This window comes from Canis lupus, chromosome X (assembly GCF_011100685.1).
Source record: "Canis lupus familiaris isolate Mischka breed German Shepherd chromosome X, alternate assembly UU_Cfam_GSD_1.0, whole genome shotgun sequence".
In the NCBI taxonomy this organism is placed as follows: domain Eukaryota; kingdom Metazoa; phylum Chordata; class Mammalia; order Carnivora; family Canidae; genus Canis; species Canis lupus.
In genome coordinates this window covers 107,011,565-107,035,226 of record NC_049260.1, presented here as the reverse complement: position 1 = coordinate 107,035,226, position 23,662 = coordinate 107,011,565, and the positions used below count along the sequence as shown (strand labels likewise).

The 23,662-nt window shown below is 43.7% G+C and overlaps 1 long non-coding RNA gene across 1 annotated transcript; it reads right to left on the bottom strand.

Moving 5' to 3' along the window:
• Nucleotides 1-1,295: 1,295 nt before the first annotated feature.
• LOC119868517 lies at nucleotides 1,296-8,677 on the bottom strand. Its single transcript, XR_005386458.1, has 3 exons — nucleotides 8,449-8,677; nucleotides 5,236-5,382; nucleotides 1,296-4,474 (listed from the first exon to the last, which is right to left on the bottom strand). It is a non-coding gene; the product is annotated as an uncharacterized LOC119868517 (long non-coding RNA).
• Between the last annotated feature and the right edge of the window lie 14,985 nt (nucleotides 8,678-23,662).

The following is a 23,662-nucleotide window of genomic DNA, read 5'->3' as shown; positions in this document are numbered from 1 at the left end:
TACACATTTTTACATGTTCTCATATACAAAATATTTTGAAAGATTTCTTGCATAAGCACAAAATCACAATTTTAAACAATGAAAACAACCCCCAATCCACGCCAATCCCAAAATCACATTAACCCAAAGTCCAATTTCTGGTTATATGACAAATAGCTGTTGTCACAGGGCCACTCCTTGAGTCCAAGTCCTCCAGGTGAAGTTCATGGCTTCAGTAGAACGGCTATAATTCAGTGACATTTAAAATCCTATGGACTAAAGGTTACCCTTATACATAGCCAGGGCAAATGCCACATGGAAATGGAACAATCAAGGCAAAACAATAATAAAGAAGCAGTATTTTCCCATTTCCCTGCACAGAAACTTCCTTCCCTTTCAGTTTACAAATCTAATAACATTTGAAGGGAGCACTCATCTGTAATCATGGGAGGGGTTTTATTTTATTTTATTGTAAGTGTGTCAGCACCCCCACTGGTACCACCTGTAGTCTTTGAGCAGAGAGCAGAGTGGCGTCTATGACAGTCCTTTAGCATTCTGTAAAGCTGCTGTCTGATGGGGGAAATCGAGGCAATCAGTGAATCTCCTCATGAGTAACTGAATACAGCCCACTGCTGTTCTTTTCTGAAACTGATAAGAAGCAGTACAGTAGGGTCTGTATAGGAATAAGAAAAGACAAGGGAAGCTCAGAAGCCCCACCCGAATCTCAAATGCTGCAGGCTGCCATCTAATCCATAGACCGCACTCCTGAGACAGCACAATGGACAGAGGGGGGTAAACTCAAATCCAGAGGGGCCCAGAGGCCATTGCTTAAGCTTTCTAAGGGTATACACGTTTTCCATGCCATTCCCACCCGGTTGAGAGGCCTGCACGCTAACTATCCCTAACACAGGCCCCGAGTTCTCCCCTCCTAACAAGTATTCTGTCAGGTCCTCTGTTTCACGAGGTAGGCAAATGACCCCTCCGGCCCACCAGTACACTTCAGAAAGGGAAGTTATGAGCTGCTGGGAAGTACAGCTCAAATTGCCAATGGACCCCTGAGGGCAGCCTATCTAGTCAAACCGTCTCCAAATGAGGTTTGTAGTTCCAATCCTCATTGCAGTGGGCTCTGTGGGTCACAGAGAGCTCTTCCAAACAAAGGCAAGGCTAAGAGCATAAGCATAAGCAGGAGAAAGGACAAACAGTTGCTCACACTCATTAACCATCTCTCAGGTGGTGCTTCTGGCACAAGATGCTCTAGAGGGAGTTCTCTGCACGGGCCTAACTTTGGCCAGTACTCAGGACTCACCAGTCCGGGGGGGGGGGGGGGGGGGGGGGGGCACACAAATACCCAGGGGACCTGGTATCTCCTGGTAGCATGTTGTAAGGGCAAATAAAATAAGAATTAAAGTTAAATTATCCCCGTCAAAAGGAGGGAGAGGACCTCCTTATTCATAAAACTTGTAAATCTGAGTTCCCTGTCTCTTTGCATGGTGCATGGTAGGCAAACCTTTTTAAAAAGTTAGATAAGCCTCTTGCCAATTTTGCAACTCAGAAACTTCCCCAAGGGCCCTGCAGGGCCTAAGAACTAGGTAAAGGGGGTGGGACAATTTAGGCAGCTGAAGCCCGAGAACTCAGTTACCCCCTTGAGAAAAACAGAAAGGGGAATGAACACCACAAGGTAGTGCCCAAGAGGCAACAAAGAATGTCTCTGGACAACAACATCACTGTAAGCAACAGAAGCTCCTCCTCAGAAGGAGGCCTCAGATTATTGTGACATGCAATAAGATAGCAGGTGAGGGGCTGCAGATGCCTTTGTTCATAGGCCTACGGTAACACAGAATTAAAATGAGACAGCAGAACCCACACCAGTAAGCAAAACCATCACTTGGAAAGTGGAGAATAATCCTCTGTCATTCTAATGAACGTCTCAACTATACAAGACAGTCATAGTTTCTCATAGTGTATCCATCAGTGGTCTCCTGTCCCCCAGCTATGCTGACCCAAAGGGAGTATGGGAGAATAGAGAAATGCAGGAGACACACTCCTGAATCTACAGTGCCCACCACAACTTCCACACCAAGTCCCTTGTCCCCCACCACTGTAAAGTTTCCTTACCCTCTTAGAGAGCACTCATAGCCCTGCTGGACCCCATATTTCACTGATCAAGTGACCAAGAAGCTGCAATGGGGAAACTAGAGTACCCCCAACTCAAATTCCAACTCCCCCTTCTGCTTTCACCCCTTTGGTATTTGGTAGCCTCAGTACAACACACAGATGCATGAATCCTTTACTGTTGTGCTTACAGCACTTTGTTTCCTTGACTGGAAACAAAATCCCCTTAAAGCAGTGTCTCCAGTATCATGTCCAGTCCACTGACAGAAACCATGCGCTCTTCTTGTCTTCCCACCAATGTGCAGAGTTTAGTCAGCAGAAGAGTGTAGGAAGTTAACAAGAAAATGCTTGGACAAAATTCCAACCACATTCCCATATGCAAAATCAGGATTCCTATTGATCCCAAATATGCCATTGCTCTGCATAGTAGACCTCATTTGTTCAGCACCTTTGTGTCAGAGCACAGAAGCCTAACAACTGCCCATAGACAATGTTTTCCCTGTGACCCAATATTTCCCAAGCCCCAGATGCTGCCATTGCCAGTATGCACTTCCTGTAGGAGTTTAACAAGGCATTTGAGCCATGGGCATGTCGAGGGAAGAAGTGTCTGGCCTGTGTATTAGAAAAACATACCAGCAACATCAGTTCACCTTCATTAGTCTCTCCCTGGCAACACAGGTCACTATCAATTTGAAATACTGAGCAGTCAAATCAACCACACACAATTAGTCACCAGAAACAACAGCAGTTGCCTCTAAAAAGACTCCCTCAGAGTACTGTTCTAGAAGACAGTATGGGGGAAGGGCCACCATTCCTTGAGCCACTTTTCAAAGGCTAAAGCAATGCACATAATGAGGGAGAAACAACAAAGCCTTCCTCAGCAGAGTCCAAAATTCTCAGGGAAGGTGGAAAAATAAGGAAATTCTATCATAAAAATTCTATCTTTGCCAGAGGGTCATATGTTCTCATGTGACATTCAACAATGTGCACTGTTGTCTTCTGTCCTTCAGCTATGCCAATCCCAAGTAGTGCCAGGGATGGGGAAGTGGGCAGAAGACACTGTTGAACACAAAGTCCAATACACCTTTCACACTGGGGACCCATATCCCCCTGTCCTCTGAGAGCAGCTCTACAGAGGGAGGGCCTCTCTCTTCCCAGCCCTCTCCCCATCTCTAGGTTTTAGGCACCCGAAGGAAGGAGCACATCTAGTCAGTCATTCCAGCTCTCCTGATCAGAGAGTCCCTTCCCCTTTTTGAGCCCCTAACCCCTACAGTTCTTCTCCTTAAAAGAACAGACAATCAGAAGTGGCTGGAGCACCAACCATGAAAACCATTTAGTTAAAAATGTGTTTACCCACATAAATCAGTAGAGCCACTATGGAAAACAGTATGGTGGCTGCTCACACAATTAAAAATAGAACTACCATATGATCCAGCAATCCCAGATCTGGATATTTATATAAAGGAAATGAAGCCACTATCCCAAAGAGATATCTACATCCCAGAGTTCATTGCAGCATTATTCACAATAGTTAGGACATGGAAGCAACCTAAGCATCCATCAACAAGATAAATGGATAACAAAAATGTGGTGCATTTATACAATAAAATATTATGGAGCCATCAAAAAGTTTGCATGTAACAGGGAACCAATGTAACAATGAATATACTCCATTTCAAAGGTTGTTCCTTAAAGTGTTCAATATTCATCCTCTTTCCATCACCCACATAAACCAGAGGAATGAAAAAAACACTTAAGGCAAACACAAATTTGACATGGAATACTTTACACTAAGAATTTACAGCACATTAACATTCCTGCTGCTAAATAGACATCTACTGAGTACAGGCCTCATGAGGCAAATAATATGGGCTCCTGGGAAAGAACCACCAAGTTAGATCCTCCCTTAAATTCTGAGAAGGGTCATTTTCTCTTTCTCTGAGGGTCCTGGTTTTGAGAATGCAACCAATTAGAGTTACTCTCTTGGAATCCTCAACATGTGACTTATTTTTAACTTATTTTGACTTATTTTAAGTCAATAAGCCAAGAGTAATTCATATTTGTATTTAACACTCTCGCACTCAACTGTCAAAAGTCTTCACCTGACTTTCAACAAATGAACCACTTCCCAGAAAGAAGTAATTTTATACAGGGAAGGAAAAAGATAACTTTTTGGCACTGCCAGTTAACAAGCACCCTGTAGCCCCAACTTGATGCTGAGCCACATCAGCTTCAATGTAAGATGTCCACGTGAGCCAGAAAAGACAGCAGCTCAGAGCAAGGTAAAGTCTGTGTTGCCCAGCAACCTCCTGGCATCATAGCAGAATTAAAGAGGTTGATTTCCAAAGAGATGCTCAATACTCTCTGAGGATACTTGCTGGCCCTGTGAAAGGAAACAAACACTTAACTGAAACTATGGAAAAAAATCTAAGAAATGAAGTGGAAGTGGGGTCTGGACAGGTAGGGAGAGGGAGAGGAGCTAAACCAAGCTATAATGTTCTGCTCCAATATATGGATTCTGAAAATGTATTCTAATTCCTTTGGTACCTCCTGTGTGCTGAACGCTTACTAACGATTATCACTCTTGATCTTCACAACATCCCTGATAGCAAGGTGTGACTTCCATTGTGCAAATGTGGAAGCTGAGGCTCAAAGATAAGAGCAAGAAAGAGCCAAGGGTCTTTCAGACTCAGATACTAGAAATTTATTGTGAATGAAACACAATGGGTGGTCTCAGCAACATCTACAAAGCAAATGAGCAACATCTGCAAGCCTCCTCCACCCCAAAATAGCTAACAGGGTATGGAAGGGCAAATACTTAAAGAAGTATTAACCTACATATTACCTACCACTGAGTTAATAAGTAGTGCCTAGAAACTGATCCTGCCACTGTTTAAAGTTCCTATCTAGAGACTCATAGAAGGCATATCAACAACATCTTAAACAATGATACAATCGAGAGGAGACAGGTGCTATTCTCCACTCAACACCTGTGGCCTCAACACAACAACATAAGTTTGTACTTACCTGCATGGCTACTCTGGATTACTAGGTCTAGGTCCTCTCCTCGCATTACAGGCCTATAGGCTGACCAGATTGCATCACAGATCCTAAAGGAAGTGGTAAATCTACAAAGAGACTTACCTGTGGGAGGCCAGCTTAGCACCACTGCAGGAAAATTAGGTAACTTTGAAACTCATAAGATGAGTGGATGGGGCAAACTTCCACTTTCCCTTATCCAGAGGAATTTCTGAAAGTGGTTGGTGGGGCCAGAGTACCCAATCATGCAGCCTGTGTGAAGTAGGCCAAAAGAGTGAAAGATAATGTAAGAGAGGAACTGCATGAATCAAACCACAAGATAAGACTGCTGCTTTAGAGGCCTGATTTTCCCCTCAAAATGAACCATAGTTCATCCTGCTTTAATCAAACATCATAGGGGAATTACTCAGTATTATATTGAGAAGTATCATCAGTTATTTGCTAGAAGGGGGAGGGTCTCAAAATTCCATTTTTTCTATCTGTGGTTTGATTCAGTAACAAGGACAGATAAAGTAAAACCCAAATACCAGCAATGAATCTTTCACATGTCTAAAGGTAATCAAGGTACATTTAGAGATCTATAGTGTTCCACCAATATGAGTCATTAAATCATTTCTACAGGAGATAATATGCATAATTCAAGTCAGTATCAAGAACTGACCAGCAAAAAGGCTAATAAGGCAAACTCAACTATCACACATTATCAAAAGGAAGTAACTTTCTTACTTAATACCAAGTATCAGGTTACTCTTAGTGATTAGGGTTTTGAGCAAAGCAACAGCTTTCCTTTAATTCTCCCCTTGAATACACATTAGGTGTCACACATAAATAGACTGGCACTGACTATTTCTTAAGCCAATATGCTAGCACTAGAGGCATTAAGGCACAGTCAGCTCTTGTGGCTGAAGAGGCAGGGACCTCTGTGTTTGGGGTGGGGTAGGAGGAAAGGAGACTAGCAAATCCAGTCTAGCCCAGGACCTCAAACAAGGAGGATTGGAGTTGTCCTGGGCCAAACTGTTCAGGACATAAACCAGTGTGTCCTTATTTGTAAACAGAAATTACATAAGTAATTTTTTTTTCCTATGGGAGAACACCTGGGAAGGAGCACATAAGCCATCATTTAAAGAAATAACAATATGTCACATGCACAATTACAGTTCTTTTTTTTCCCACAATTACAGTTCTAAAATAATTTTCAAAAGTGTGCAGGATGACCAGCAAGGGCCATTCCCTTCTAGAGAACAGAGAGCACTCATTCTGGGGATGAATTTCCTTCTTAGTAAATGAAAATGCTCCACGATTTTCAAAGGAAATGCACTAAAGAACACTACTGAACCTCATAAAGTTGATAATCAACGTCAATTATTGTGAGAAATAGAACCCCAGAAGGAACTCAACGACCTCTGGCAACGGCCGGTGACAGGCACTTCCCGGAATTCAATGGCCGGTGACAGGCACTTCCGGGAATTCACTGTCGTAAAACAACAACCGCCCAGAGAGTCAATGTCTGTTAAGTTTTTACATTTAAAACAAAAACTTTATCTTAAGTACAACTATGAAATAAAAGACACAGGACTCGGTTTTTTTCACACATTTTAATGGCAAAATAAAATGAAACATTTTAATGGTAAAATGAAAAGTTGGGCTACCGGACCGCCGGCAGCCAGTAACTGTCGTAAAGCAAGAAGCACAAAATTAAAACACTTTTTCTCATTTGTAAGTGAAAAAGTTTTAACACAAAGCTTATGAACCAACATTTAATAGAATAAAGTGATACCAGACACAATTCTTCTGTAAAACACAATCCCAAACTCTACTAACGGCAGGCATCAGATGGTTAAAAGCATTTATTGTCATAAAACGTCAAAGACTTAACCAACTGATTACAATTACTGCACTGTAACTTTAAAGTATCTCAAAACGTTTATTAATATTGTTTAAGATTTTATTTTTAAGTAATCTGTATACCTAATGTGAGGCCCCAACTCCCAACCCGGAAATCAAGAGTTGCAGGCTCTACCCACTGAGCAAGCCAGCCCCTGCACCCGCCCCCGCCCCCCGCCAAAACGTTTATTTTTCAGAGAATTTATCAATATAGAACAAGACCAGAATTTAACAAAATAAATTATGTCAAACATTAAAGTTTATATTATAAACTTAAGGCACTCAATCAGACGTTAAATTACTCCCCTGTAAATTGAAATTTACACCAAACCATTTAAAGGAAATATATGAGAAACACTGGGATCAAAATCCAATTGAATGCATTAAGATGAACATGTAAACTTAAACGCCAACACAGTGCTCAGCGTTAGCTAACAAGAGCGGCTAAGGGACATTCAGAGTGTAAAACTTTTAAAGTCCAGCTGGACAGTTTATTTCCAAAAATGCACACTGAGAATACTTTCATTTGGAGAATATTTCTGAAACACAGCCAAAATAGAAATTAAATAAACTCAAATACTGCAACGTTGCGAATCATAGGGGGGAAAAAACCCACCGCTGTTATATTATAAAATAAAATAAGAACCAGGACCCAGGCAGGCATGATTCCCATCAGGGATTTAAAGCAACAAGGTCTTGCCAACCAGACTGCTTTTTTTCTTATTCGAAACTTGTAAATAACATGACACTTTTTTTTTTAATGGAAAACACACGAAAAAGCTTCTGGACAACCCTCGGCTGAATACCATGATATTAAATACACAATTACATAAAAATGCAATGTTCAATGATGCCTGAAGAAAATTCCCATTGGTCAGTGAACAATCCCTGAGCCACCCTTGTGGATGTTTACTCATTTCACATTATCAGGATTGTTTCCCCTTTTAAGGCAACATATGAAGAAGACCATTCCAATTTTGAAGCAAATGATATTAAACAGTCATGTTGTTAAATGAAAAACAAAACTGTGCTTTTTTTTCAACCGTGCTTTTCAAAGGCAAGCATCAGCCATCCGAATCACACACATGCTCCTTAGTGCCTTACTTTCCCTTTTTTTCAGATCGGAAGTAACAAATTCTGTCACTAAGATACTTCATTAAAATGGCTAAGACCAAGATTTCAACAATTCCCGGTGACAATATCCATCCCACAACACTGGATAATCAAAAGCAAAATCAGCTCCCTGGCGGCCAGCATGTTGTTAGGTAAATGGTAACATTTCGACCGGAGGCCGCTAATGGGCCTTCTCTTGTCGTCAATTGAGAAGCCCAAAAGACACATCTGTCAAAGTATATTAGGACCCACCATCTACCCGCTTCTCTCAAAATCACACACACAAACAGCCAAGTATGAAATAAAGTAAATTAAACTTACATTTTTTGAGATCGGAGAAAAAGCAACCGCCATTTTCCGTCAGCACTGACTGGAACGGTCTACGGAAGCTGCACTGTACAATCCAGATTTGAACGCACTTGGTCACGTGACAGAGCTGTTTTAACCCCCTTTCCATGGCCCCGCCCTCAAACGTCACCATTGGAGAGCCTGCAATGATTGACAGCAGCCTGTCCACTCTCCTCAGGTCTATGAGTAGAAACCGCCATATCTCCAGGTCCAGCTAAATTACTCCAATCTTTGCTCATATTAGTGTCTTTCTACATCTCTGTCCAGCCCTCAATGCCTAACTCCTGCATTTAGTCTTATGCACATGCCTTTTCCTTTAGTTCTAGACATCTCAGACTTTGGAAATCTCCCTAACAGATTTTATTCCAGTCTATCTCAATTGCACCCTCCTCCAGGAAGCCTTCCATGCTTTACTCTTCCCATCCCTAGAGGTCAATGTGAGTTCTTCTTTTCTATTAGATATGGACATGAAGAAACATCAGAGCAGAGAGGCAGGGACATCATGTGGGCTTTGGGATTAGACAGTACCAGGCTGGGCACAGTGTGAAGGACCCAAGGTTTGCACCTGGAATTTTGGCAAAGTCAGTGAAGGCTGCAGAAATCCGGAGAAAGTCAAGGGAAAACTGACAACAAGGTAACTCACAGGAGCCTCCTACGATTCATCCCAGCAATAAATTCAAACTCCCAACCACCCTTTTCAGGATTTTCATATCCTTTCTGCCCTTTCCCTCTGTGAAAATCATGCCATCTCTTTTTATTTATTTATTTATTTTTATTGGAGTTCAATTTGCCAACATATAGCATAACACCCAGTGCTCATCCCACCAAGCTCCCCCCTCAGTGCCCATCACCCAGTCACCTCAACCCCCTGCCCACCTCCCCTTCCACTACCCCTTGTTCATTTCCCAGAGTTAGGTGTCTCTCATGTTCTGTCACCCTCACTGATACTTTCACTCATTTTCTCTCCTTTCCCTTTATTCCCTTTCACTAATTTTTATATTCTCCAAATGAATGAGACCATATAATATTTGTTCTTCTCCGATTGACTTATTTCACTCAGCATAATACCCTCCAGGTCCATCCACGTTGAAGCAAATGGTGGGTGTTTGTCATTTCTAATGGCTGAGTAATATTCCATTGTATATATACCACATCTTCTTTATCCATTCATCTTTCGATGGACACCGAGGCTCCTTCCACAGTTTTTGCCATCTCTTTAGGGCCAAGACATAACTCAGTTCTCTGATTCCTTCCCTGATTTTATGTTCCCTCCCCCAATCGCAAGAAAAATTATATCTTCTGCTGCTATAGGATGAACCATAAAGGGACTTCCTATCTTTGCTGCAAAGGCCACTAAATTTCACAATTATTGAAAGTGAGATTGAAAGTCCACTTCTTTTCGGGAGGCTATCTGCTGAGTAATTTTTGCAGCTCTTCTCAATTTATAAGCTGTACAAGCTAAGGGGTGCAGCTCCTCTGGGCTTGACTACCTTGAATGTTCAACTCCCTATACTTTATCATGGCAGGTGGACACCATAGCCACTGGGTCACATTAGCTGGACTTCACACTCACCGTGCACGCTGGCCCTGGGAAGGACACTCTCTTGCTAGCACTATCCTTCCCGTATTCATCAGGGGCTGGGGATAGTTGTGATGCTTCACTGTATGAACAATGGTTATGCAGTGGTTGGTGTTATGCATGTTATGCAATGTTTGGTGATGTCACCTTACTCGCTATGACGATTAATTATCTGTGTCACCTTGACTGGCCATGGGATGCCCAGATTCAGTGTTATTTCTGGTTGGACCTGTGAGGGTGTTTCTGAATGAGATTTGCATTTGAATGGGTGACTTAGTAAAGTACATTATCTTCCCCAGTGTAGGTGAGCATTATCCAATCCAACGAGGCCCTGAATGTAACACAAGGAGGAGGAAGGAAAGAGTGTCCTCTTTTCTCCTTCCTCACTACTTGAGACGGAACATCTCATCTCATCTTCTCTTTTTTTAAGATTTTATTTATTTATTCATGAGAGACACACACACAGAGAGGCAGAGACACAGGCAGAGGGATAAGCAGGCTCCATGCAGGAAGCCTGATGTGGGACTCGATCCCAAGACTTCAGGATCATGCCCTGGGCCGAAGGCAAGCACCAAATCGCTGAGCCACCCAGGGATCCCCTTCTCCTGCTCTTAGACTGGGGTTCATATCCTGTCTCCCCTAGTTCTTAGGCCTTCAAATTCAGACTGAATTACACCACTGGCTTTCCTGGGTTTCCAGCTGGCAGAGAGGACTGTGGGACTTTTTTGGCCTCCATGATTGTGTGAACCAAATTCCTCATAATAAATTTTCTGTTACATTTATCTCCCTAAATCTAGGCCTAGATATATATCGCTTATTGGTTCTGTGTATCTGGATAACGCAAATGGACTTGGAGTATCTCAGCTAGCTGCAGCTGTTAAGAGATGGCTTCAGAGGCTGCAAATAGAACTCTGGAGAAACAGCAAAACCCAATAAAGTAAAATGAGTTCCAAACTACAGGTGAGGAAACTAAGACAGCAGAAGCAGACAGCCTGATAGTTGACAGTGCTAAGGACACAGCCATTGGCCCAGATGGGTTTCTTATCCACTAGTCTGGCCACTCGTTTACAAACTCAGGGAAGGTTTATGGTTGAACTCTTCCAGGGCTGGGGTTGGGAGTAAGGATTTTGCAAAGATCTAGAGGGCAGAAGAGTTGTTGCCTGCTTTGTCCAGCAACCAGTGGAGGGATGGATTTGGGAACTTAATCCACAGGGGAAGAGAAGAGAAGAGAGACAAGAGCTGTTGATGTGAATCCTGTCCCAGGATCTGACAACCCTTTCAACATCTGTCACAGAACCCTCTGACTGGTTCTGTGGGTGGACACATGCTGGACCCTTTCAATGCCTGGCATGTGATGACCAACACCACACAGGTCCTCTTTCTAAAATCACCTTTGTGTCACCAATCACTGTATCACCAATCATTCCTGTCCCATTCACACTTTATCTCAGGCCAATGGCTGGGCTTTCTACCTGTCTGGGAAGCACTACCAATCACTACTTATTGACTAAGCATTATGGCTAGTGGTCATGTTTTTAGGCTGGATCTTTGCTGCTTGGATTCACATACCAGCTCTTCCTCCTATCAGCTGGGTAACTTTAGATGATTTTTGTGCCTCAATTTTTTCATCTGTTAAACAAGCATGCCAGTAAGAACCATCACGTTGGGCTGTTACAATACGGAGTTAATGCAAAGCCCATTCTGAGTGTCTGGAGCCTTCCCATACCAACGTGGCTCATATAAATCTGCATTTTCTAATTACCAGTCAAAGCACATAATCTGCAATCAAACAACACTATCCAGTTCTCCCATTGTTGCTTCGGCAACTTTATCATTTTCATCTGTGTAAATTCTCCATGCTACTTAACAAATCAACTAGTCCTAATTTTTCAGGTCACGTGCCTCATGTCTCCTTTCTAAATGTATCACCAGGGACACCTGAGTGGCTCAGTGGTTGAGCATCTGCTTTTAGCTCAGGTCAGGATCCAGGGTCCTGGGATGGAGCCCTGATTCAGGGTCCCTGCTCTGCAGGGAGCCTGCTTCTCCCTCTCCTTCTGTCCCTGCTTGTGTGTGCTCTCTTGTCTATCAATAAATAAATAAAATATATTTTTAAAAATCTGAACCTGTGTTGTACCTGTCCCGCTGCGGTATGGAAAAATAAGTCTGTCTTCCAGTCCTGAGCACCCATACACTCTGATATATTTGTGATATATATATCTCACAGATATGCACAATACAAAGACATCACAAAGGAACCCTGGAACTACCATCCACTAAAAGAAATACAATTTACCAACCCCCTTGAAACCCCACACCTGGTCCCTCTTAATCACAATATCCTTAATCCCTCTCAAAGGTCACCATGATCCTAACTTTCATAATAATCTCTTCCCTTTTAGTTTCACTGACAAAGCTTGTGTCCGTAAATACTAAGCTTTGCCAGAGTAAAAAAAATTAACCTCCCCTCATTTTTGGATATATGACTCATAGGAAAGTATTCAAATGAAAATGAGGAGAGGGGATCCCTGGGTGGCGCAGCGGTTTGGCGCCTGCCTTTGGCCCAGGGCTCGATCCTGGAGACCCAGGATCGAATCCCACATCAGGCTCCCCGTGCATGGAGCCTGCTTCTCCCTCTGCCTGTGTCTCTGCCTCTCTCTCTCTCTCTCTCTCTCTGTGACTATCATAAATAAAAAAAAATTAAAAAGAAAATGAGGAGAACCCTCTACTCCTGTCAAGAAAGAAAACATTTCCATTATCCCCAAAGCCTTCCCCCACTGCCTTGTAGTCTCCTATTCAATTGCTCCTCCCACCCTCAAAGAATATACATTCTTTAGTCATTGTTTGTGTTGCTCTATGCATCCCCATTAGACCCCATTTGCTATGAAAAATATTTAATTTCCTTGCTGATTCCTTTTCTGTTTGTTCTATCAGTCACTGAGAAAACTGTATTAAATATCTTCCACCATGATTGTGGGTTTATAATGAAATTTCTCCTAGAGGTTCTCTCCAATTGCCATTTTGAATTTTTAATTTGTTGAGACGCATTAAACAGTAATTGTTAAATATTACTAATGAATCGAATCTCTTAATATTATCATACTTTTTTAAAGATTTTATTCATTTATTGGAGAGAGAGAGAGCAAGCTGGGGAAGAGGCAGATGGAGAATAAGAGGCAGACTCCCCACTGAGCAGGGAGCCCACATGGGGCTCCATCCCAGGACCCTGAGATCATGAACTGAGCCTGAAGGCAGATGCTTAACTGACTGTGCCCTCCCAGGCACCCCACCACTATACTTATTAAGTGAGCTTCTTCATTTTCCACCTTAAGTTTTGTCTTTAAGTTGTTTTGTTTGTTGCTACCTTATTTCATTTTATTTAAATTCAATTTGCCAACATATAGGATAACACCCAGTGCTCACCTCATCACATGCCCTCCTTAGTGCCCGTCGCCCTGCTACTACGTTAGCTGCACTCGATTTCTGTTAGCCGTTATTTGTGTAGTACGGTTTTACCCATCCTTTTCCTTCCTACCTCTATGCAAACTAAAATGGAGGATTTTTCTAGTAAACAGAATATTATCAAATTTTCTATTTTTAATCTATTCTGACAATTCTCATATATTGACACATTCAGTGCATACATATTTTTTTATTTTTAAGTAATCTCTACTCACAACCCCAAGCTGAAGACACACACTCCAGCAACTGGATCATCCAGGTGCCCCTATTTAGAGCACTTACATTTTATGACTTTACTGATATATTTGGATTTAAACTTGTCATCTTACTAGGTGATTTCTCTTTGGCCTACCCTCCTGGTCTGTGTTTCCCTTTCTTTCTTTTCCTGACTGATTCTGAATTTATTGTTTTCCTGTTTCCTCCCCCCACCTTCATTCTCATGGAAGCTTTATGTCTGTTTGCAGCTCTTAGTGGTTTCATTCATGATTACAATATGCCTTCTTATTGAGGTCCCCTCCTGCTGTGGTTGTGCAGAACCCCCGGGGAGCCACGGTAAAAGTGACCCTCGAGAGGACCCTCAATACACCTTCTTGATTGATCAAACCCTCATTTTATGTGATACATCCAACATCTCCGCATGCAAAGCAAGATCTTAGAAAATCTTACTTCCATGTATTCCCATGCTGACTTCTATGCACCATTTTTATGTATTTTAAGGATCTCTAATTTTTTAAAATTTATTTATTTATGGGGTCCCTGGATGGCTTAGTCAGTTAAGTGGCTGTGACCCACTCTGGATTTTGGCTTAGGTCATAATCTCAAGGTCAAGTGATCAGTGGGGAATCTGCTTGTCCCTCTCCCTCTGCTCCTCCCTACCCCACCTGCCACTCTCTCTTACTAAAATAAATAAATAAAATATTTTAAAATTCTTATCTATTTATTTATTTTAATTCCAGTTAGTTAACATACAGTGTTGTATTAGTTTCAAGTGTACAATACATTGACTCAGTGATTCCATACAACACCTAGCGCTCATCATGACAAGTGTACTCTTAGTCCTCATCCCTTATCACCCCCATCCCTCCAGCTACCTCCCCTCTGGTAACCAGCAGTTTGTTCTCTACAGTTAAGAGTCTCTTCTTTTGTTTGTCTCTTTTATTTCCCTTGCTCCTTTGTTTTGGTTCTTAAAACAAAGAGTGAAATCCTATGGTGTTTGTCTTTCTCCGCCTGGCTTATTTCACTTACTCTTCAGCTCCATCCGTGCCGTTGTCTCTCTCTGCATTTTAAACCCACAAAGTTGGAGATTGCTGGGTGGCTCAGTGGTTTAGTGCCTGCCTTCATGCCCAGGGCATGATCCTAGATTCCCGGGATCTAGTCCCACATCAGGCTCCCTGCATGGAGCCTGCTGCCTGTGTCTCAGCCTCCTCTCTTTCTCTCTCTGTCTCTCATGAATAAATACATAAAATCTTAAATAAATAAATAAACCCCATAAAGCAGTATTCATTCAGATCTGCCCACATATCTTCCCAATCTATTACTTTTCACTCATCTGAAAATTTTTCTTTGGCCCAAGGAATATCTGTTAGTATTCTCTTGAAGTCCCACATTGGGGCCCTGTGAGGAGCCTGCTTCTCCCTCTGTCTATGTCTCTGCCTCTCTCTGTGTGTCTCTCATGAATACATAAATAGAATATAAAATAAAAATCTCATTCTGAAACATTGTTTATTTAACCTGAATGGGAGGTAGCTGTGAGAAAGCACTATCATCAGGGCATTTACTGAGAAAAAAGACCTCAGAGGTAATTGTTTAACATTATGATCACCTGAGGTTGCCAGCATCTTGTATTTTATTCAGAGTAAAAGATAATGAAAACAAATAAATAATAATATATTTGCGAATACCTGTTAAAATCATTCATCCTTCATTGCCCTTATGTTTTATGTTTCAAAAATTTCCACCCTAATTTTGGTTGTTTATTCTTCCATGTGAATGTTAAAATCAGCTTGTCTAATCAAAAATATCCTCTTTGTGTTTCTGGTGAGATTATGTTGGAGGGGAATAGTGCACATAATTGGATTAGAAATAATATTGGCAAATCACCTAACCATATCACTGGTTATGTATTGGAAGTATAATTTAACTTGGGAAAACTTAATATTTTTATGATGGTGAGTCGTCCTATCACAGATCTGTGGGTATCATTCCACTTCTTACAATATTCTTTTATAGAGAGAGGCAGAGACAGAGGCAGAGGGAGAGGGAGAAGCAGGCTCCACTCAGGGAAGCCCAACAAGGGACTCAGTCCTGGGACTCCAGGATCATGCCCTGGGCTGAAGGCGGCACTAAACGGCTGAGCCACCTGGGCTGCCCCAATGGCAAGCATATTAAGAGACTTCTTAACTTTCAACATTTTTTACATTTCCTAGTCATGTTGCATCATTCCTAAATATGCTCTCTGGATCATGTTGGCTAATATTCAACGTTTTCCCATTAATGTTGCGGGGAACTTCTGCTGCCTGGGTACCAATAGTCTCTGGCTAAGAGATGCACGAATAAGCAGGGAAAATGTGATGCAGAAGTTCATGCAAGGGATATCCAGACGCTAAGGGTCCTCTAAAGAAGTGGAAAAGATGAGTCTCCCCCAGAGATGGTGCACACCAGACTGACTCCTCAAAACCAGAGCACTTGGCTCTCCCTCTCTACCTGCATCAGCCCCGCTCACACCACCAAAGACTTGGGGTCCTGGGCTCCTCCCCTGGCCCCGCCCCTCGCGCACCGCCCACGAGGGGAGCCACGGCCACGCCCCTTCATTCTGACTCCGCCTTCTCGACCAGTCGTTAGGCCTGGCCTCCCGCGCACGCTCCCACCCGGTGAACAGCTCCCGCCCGAGCGCCTGCGCCCTAACGACCACCCGGCCTCATTGGCCGGGCCCGCGCCAGCGCCCGGGCTCACGCCAACCCCGCCCCCGGGCCCGCCTCCGCGCGCACGCACTTCCCGCCACGCCTCCCCGCCCACCTCGGCCACGCCCCGCCCGGCCCAGCCCAGAGAGCGCGAGCGCGAGCGCGAGCGCGGCGCGATGGACGGCCGAGTGCAGCTGATCAAGGCCCTCCTGGCCCTGCCCCTGCGGCCCCAGACGCGGCGGTGGAGGAACCCGATTCCCTTCCCCGAGACGTTTGACGGCGACACCGACCGGCTGCCGGAGTTCATCGTGCAGACGGGCGCCTACATGTTAGTGGACGAGACCCTGTTCTCCAGCGATGCCCTGAAGGTGACGTTCCTCATCACCCGCCTCACCGGGCCGGCCCTGCAGTGGGTGATCCCCTACATCAGGAAGGGGAGCCCCCTCCTCAATGATTACCGGGGCTTCCTGGCCGAGATGAAGCGGGTCTTTGGATGGGTGGAGGACGAGGACTTCTAGGCCGAGAGCCCGTCGGGCCTGGGGGCGGGTGCTCGGGGGGAGGGTCCGCTGCGCCCGTCGCCCCGCCGCGCCTCCCCCTCCCTCACCTTCGCGGCGCTCGAGTGGCCGCGCTCTCCCCCGCGCTGCTGTCCCCTCCCGCGTAGTGCTTGCCTTTGTTCCAGGAATAGCGCTCCAGGTCCCCGCCGCTGCCTCTGGGCCCCGCTCCGGAGCTCGCCGCCCCTGTGCGGCCAGCCGGGCCCCTCCCGTGCACACTTGGACTCGGGCCCGCGCTCCAGCTGCGGGCCTGGCTCCCGTTACACGCCGGGCGGACCACCCACAGCCCGGCCGCCGCGGGCCGCCTCCGCCAGACTGACCGCCAGGCCTGCAGCGCGGTGCCAGGAGACAGACCCGCGCCGTGGCTGCCGCCGCCGCCGCTGACGCCCCGCACCGTGCGCCACCACCAGACTGCGGCCTCCAGCGATCTGAGCTCAGCCAAGAAGTATCTGAGCCGGCCGCGGTCCCCGGACACTGATTCCAGCAGCTTGCCACCCACCCCCGCGGAGGGGCCGGCCAGCCTCTCGCCTCCAGTGAGACCCGTTGCACCCCTCTCCACCCAGAGACCTCTTCTGCTCCTGCCAGATGGCCACCAGGTCCCAGGGGTGCCTGGCAGTCGGGTCCAGTCACTCGTTTTCCTTCTCCTGTGGACCTGTGCGTTTTGCCCAGGTTCCTTTCTCAATTCGCAGCTGTCTCTCTGATGTGTGCCTTTTGTTCAACACAATAATTAACCCCTGCACTCTGCCCAGCCCTTCCACACTACCTGGACAAACGTCTTTTCCTTCTTTACAATAAATGTCAGACGCTATTAAAAAGAAATTGAGTCTCGGTTAATGTGGCACCTCTCCCTTCCTCAGACAGGTACTTGGGGTCCGTGGGTCTAGCTCAGCAGGGGTGTGCCCTGCTGTTTTGTGCCTGATGTGGAATCTTTGCAAATAGAGCAAATGGTCCTGGGGACGGAGAGCCCACCGACTCTCACGCGGGGCCATATGCTGACTCTTCCAATCCGGTCAACTCCATGCCCCCTAAGAAATGGACCTGCATCTGAGTTTGGCCAAGGGAATATCAGGACAAGGCAGCTACGAAGCTCTGGAAAACATTTCCTTGTTTCCAAAGAGCTGCTGGAATGCATAACATCTTTCTGTGACAAATCATGAATCTCACACATAGGTTGCTGAACACCTGTCAAATTTTATTTAATGCATTATTCAGGAAATCAGCAGAATGACAGGTTCTTTAGAAAAAGCATTTACATTTATAGAGCCTTGGTTGTGTGAGTAGTAGAGAAGGGAGTGCAGAAGTGTGATTGTTAATTTAGTCTGAACCTGGTTGATGAAATTACAAGTTTCTCTGAAAGGCAGAAAAGGAAAAATGTCACTTCTTACTGTTCTCTGCATGTTCACCTCTGAAATCCACAGTGGCTGAGAAAAGCCTCTGCTACCTCATCTATGGCTGGAAAGGTTAAATATCCCATTAGTGTCAGATAAAAGGTGGGCTTCCCTGGCAGCAATGTCAACTCTGCCTCACTTCTAATTTTGGAATCTCAAACTACAATTAGATTTTCACCCAAAGAGGTTCATTCCACAAAGAAAAATTTATTTATTTTTTTTTTTTAATTTTTATTTATTTATGATAGTCACAGAGAGAGAGAGAGAGAGAGGCAGAGACATAGGCAGAGGGAGAAGCAGGCTCCATGCACCGGGAGCCCGACGTGGGATTCGATCCCGGGTCTCCAGGATCGCGCCCTGGGCCAAAGGCAGGCGCCAAACCGCTGCGCCACCCAGGGATCCCCACAAAGAAAAATTTAATGTATGGTCATGTATTATTTTGCTTGAGTGACCATGGCACAGCAACACACACTGAGGCGCTTAAATAGCAGCAATTGTTTTTCTCAGGGTTCTAGAGGCTAGAAGTTGAAAATCAAGGTGTGAAAAAAGTTCCTTTGAGGCCTGTGAGAATACGCCCTTCCAGGCCTCTCCTTGCCTCCAAGGAGGCAAGATGGCTGCCCTCTCCCTCAGTCTCTTCACATTTTCTTCCCTTTATGTGTCTCTCTGTTTAAATTTCCTCTTTTTATAAGGAAACCAATCCTGCTGAATTAGTGCTGCCTTATGACCTTATGTAACTTGATTACCTTTGTAAAGACCCTATTTCCACACAAGGTCATGTTCTAAGGTACTGTGGGCTAGGATTACAACATACTATTTGGGGGGAGAAACAATTTTTACAAAATTCCTCCCATATTCATAACAGTATCTTTAGGAGATCCCCTTCCTCAGCCTGTTCTGTCCACGTGGCTCCCTTTATTCTAGATCCTGTGTGTCATTTCACTCTGAAATGAATAGAAGGTGTGAGGTGGTTCACCACCCTTTAAATAAAAAGAGCCTTTGGCTCCTTTCAGTGTAGCAGGCCTGTGGTAGGAGATAGAAATCGAGACAATGACAGAGAGAAAAAGAATTAATCTCAGGGGGGTCTGGTGGCTCAGCTGATTAAGCTTCTGTCTTTGGCTCAGGTCATGATCCCAGAGTCCTGGATTGAGCCCCATGTTGGGCTCCTGGCTCAGCAGAGTGTTTCTCCCTCCGCTCTGCCTCTTCCCCCTGCTCATGCTTGCTCGCTCTCTCTGTCTCAAATGAATATATAAAAATCTTTAAAAAATTAATCTCCATGCAAGTCAGACCTTTAATCTCTGTATTGGCCTCGTAAGCATGTACACATTTTTTTTCTGGTTGGGTTTGCACAGTTCTTCAAGAAAACGTTTTAGAGAAGCCAGCATACTCTGCAATCCTCTCCTCCCCATCAGAACGGTCCCCTAGTGAAATAAGTCAGACAGAGAAAGACCAATAGTGTGTGATTTCACTTGTATGCGAAATCTCAAGGCTAAAACAAACTAGCAAACAAAACAAAACAGACTCATAAATATAGAAAACCAACTTACTGACTCGTCAAAGAGGAGATGAGATAGGTAAAGGGGATTAAGAGATACAATCTTTTAATTTAAAAGTAAATTTTAATTTTTTAATTTTAACTTTTTAATTTAAAAGTAAATACATTGGGGATTCCTGCGTGGTTCAGCGGTTTGGCACCTGCCTTTAGCCCAGGGCGTGATCCTGGAATCCGGGGATCGGTTCCCACATCGGGCTTTCTGCATGGAGCCTGCTTCTCCTCTGTTTGTGTCTCTGCCTCTCTCTCTCTGTCTCTCATGAATAAATAAATAAAATCTTTAAAAATAAATAAATAAATAAATAAATACATCATAGGGATGTAATGTACAGCATAGGGAATATGGTCAATAATATTGTAACAACTTGGTTTGGTGACAGATTGTGACTAGACTTATTGGGGTGACCATTTCATAATGTATATAAATATCAAATCACTATGTTGCACACTTGAAACTATTATAATAGTGTATATTATTTATTTTTCAATTAAAAATAATTGTCCCCTAGTTAGTAGATCTGTATATTGGTCTGGGTACTTATATAATTTTTGGAGTCATGAATTGTCCTAATAATTTCTTATACATTCCAAAATCTCTGTATGAAATTATAATATATAGACACAAGGGAGTGTTAGCAACACAAATATGTGTTTTTACAGCATCATCTTTGCAATCTGAAACATTATTATATTGTTGGTGAATTACATTGTTGCATTCAGCCTCTAATCTTTAGCTGGTTATATACCTTAGTTGGTTAACATATGACATACTTATAATGCCTGACATTAGTATAATGTTTTCACAATTCATTTGTCATCCCTTTTAATTTTCTCTGCAAAATCTTGATTGATTGACTTTTTCACTCATTTGTAAGTCAGTCACTTATCATTTATTAAGTACTTCCTGCGTCCCAGGCACTTTACTATGAACTATGGATAAGTCTTTGCAAAAGTACAGTCCAAGTCTTCCGGGACTTTAGAATCCATTTGGCTATAATGTAAAAACAATATGTGTATGGCATCTCAGTTTGGGATTTGTTTAATAAAGTCCATGCTCAGTCACACTGGCTGAATGACAATAGGCGAACTTCATAACCTCCCTAAACCATTGTTTTCTCATACGAAAAGTAGGTGAAACAAAACATATATATTAAATTCCTAATGAGAATTCAATGAGATTAAAAATATAAAATCTGAGCATTCAGTAAATGGGACTTGCCAAAACCATAATAACAACAATCATTCGTATTACTTTTTTTTAGTATATGATAATGAACTGGTGCTTGTATATGTCACAGTGGGACTACAGGATAGAGAATGTAGGGTTTTTTTTTTAAGATTTTATCTATTTCCTTGACAGAGATAATGAAATAGCACAAGGAAGGGGAGCATCTGGCAGAGGGAGAGGGAGAAGCAAGCTCTCCACACAGCAGGGAGCCCGATGCTGGCTCTCTCTCAGGGCCCTGAGATCATGACCTGAGCCAAAGGCAGTCACTTAACCTACTGAGGCACTCAGACACCTCTAAAGAACAATTTTTTAAATTTTATTTATTTTATTTTAAAAAATGTGTTTAAAGATTTTATTTATTTATTTGAGAGGGAGCAAGGGAAAGGACAGAGGGAGAGGGAGAAGCAGGCTCCCTGCAGAGCAGAGAGCCCCACATGGGGCTCGATCCCAGGACCTCATGATCATGACCTGAGATGAAGGCAGATGCTTAACCTACTGAGCCACCTAGGCACCCCAAGAATGCTTTTTAAAAAGATTTATTTATTTGTGTGAGAGAGAACAAGTTCAATAGGGAGAGGGCAGAGGGAGAGAGAAAGAGAGAATTCTTTTTTTTAAAGATTTTATTTACTTATTCATGAGAGACACAGGAGAAAGGCAGAGAGAGAGGCAGAGACAGGAAAAGCCCAATGCAAGGGGCTTGCAAGGGGCCCAATATGGGACTCCATCTTGGGACTCCAGGACCATGCCCTGAGCGGAAGGCAGCTGCTCAACCGCTGAGCCATCCAGGCATCTCAAGAGAAAGAATTCTTTTTTTTTTTTTTTTTTTTTTTCAAGAGAAAGAATTCTTAAGCAGACTCCCCCTGAGTGTGGAGTTTGTCAAAGGGCTCGATCTCACCACCCCAGGATCATGACCCTGGGATCATGACCCTGGGATCATGACCCTAAGATCATGACCTGAGCCAAAACTATGAGTTGGAGGCCTAACCGACTGGACCACCCAGATGTCCCAGATAAAGAACAGTTAAATCTGCCCCAGTTGAGGCAGGGACCATCTCAATAGAGGAAGTAGTAAATTTGTTGAGACTCGATTCCAATCTAAGAGGGCCACCTGTATCTGAGGTTCGGAAAAATGAGACAGTGTGGCTAGAATATAAAAGTCATGAACAGGATATGAGGGGACAAGTAGAAGGCTACATTGTGAAGACTCTTGTACGCATGCAAAAGCACATATCACTTATCCTATAGTCACCAGGGGAACAGCGGGAAGATACTGACTGGAGCACTGATGGGATTAGATTTGTGTTTTAACATTAACTCTGGGGATGACATTGAACATAGATTGTGGAGGGATAGAACATGGGTCAAGACCAGCAATGAGTATTTTGCAGGTGAAAGCTATCCAGTGCTTCAAGGTAAAGAGGATACGAAGATAAAAGTGACATTTACATTCATTTGAACTCTCAGTAATTAGTTGAGAAGTGGAAGGTGGGGAGAAGAGGAATCTGGGATGGGCTCAAGTTTCTGGCTTAAGAATTGGACCATTCCTGGACCTGATATGGGCCAGGCTCTCTCTAGCTTGTTTATTCTTTTGCCTGGGATATTTTGTATTTCTTCTTTGCTTTTCATATATTTTAAAGATTTTATTTTATTTATTTATTTGAGAGAGATAGGGAGAGAGAGAGAGAGAGAGAACAAGCAAGGGAAGGGGCAGAGGGAGAGAGAAGCAGACTCCTCGCTGAGCAAGGAGCCCCACTTGAGGTTTGATCCCATGACCTAGCCAACTGAGCCCCCAGGTGCCCCTGCTTTCCCATAATTTTCACCAGGCTCATAAGACTATTTCCTACTCACTGGATCTGTTCCTTTCATTCAGAAATTCTTCCAGTCCCAAGCCTATTTGAGTGGCTCCTCTAATGGGCATCCCATGGGTCCTCAAACATTCAGATGGCATCATATTGAGATAGGACAAATCTCATTAAATTGTAGATATTCAATCCATGTTGTGGCAGGTTTAAAAATCAACCTTAGGGGTGGCTCCTACCTGGGTGGCTCAGTCGCTTAAGCATCCAACACTTGATCTCAGCTTAGATCTTGATCTCAGGGTTGTGAGTGCAATCCCTGAGTTGGGATCCATACTGGGTGTGGAGCCTACTTCAAAAATTAATAAATAAAAATCAAATCAAATCAAAATCAATTTTAAATGGGGTTATACTTTACATGCAGTAAAACCACTCTAAAGTATGGGTTTCAATGCACTGTGCAATGCATCCAGACATGTTTGGCTGTATGAGTATGTTTTCATTGCTTCCAATTCACCCCGTTGGTTATAGAGGGATTTCTGCTCTAGGGTTATGGAGATGGCTGGACACACAACACCTGACACTGGATAGACAATATCAATGGTTTTATTAGTCACAGAAACTCACAACCCGGAGGAAAAATGGCATACTGCAGAGATAGGGGCGGGGATTGCACTTGGACACAGAGTGTACAAACAGGGAGTGTTATGGTGGGCTTTGTGGCATCAAGAAGACAT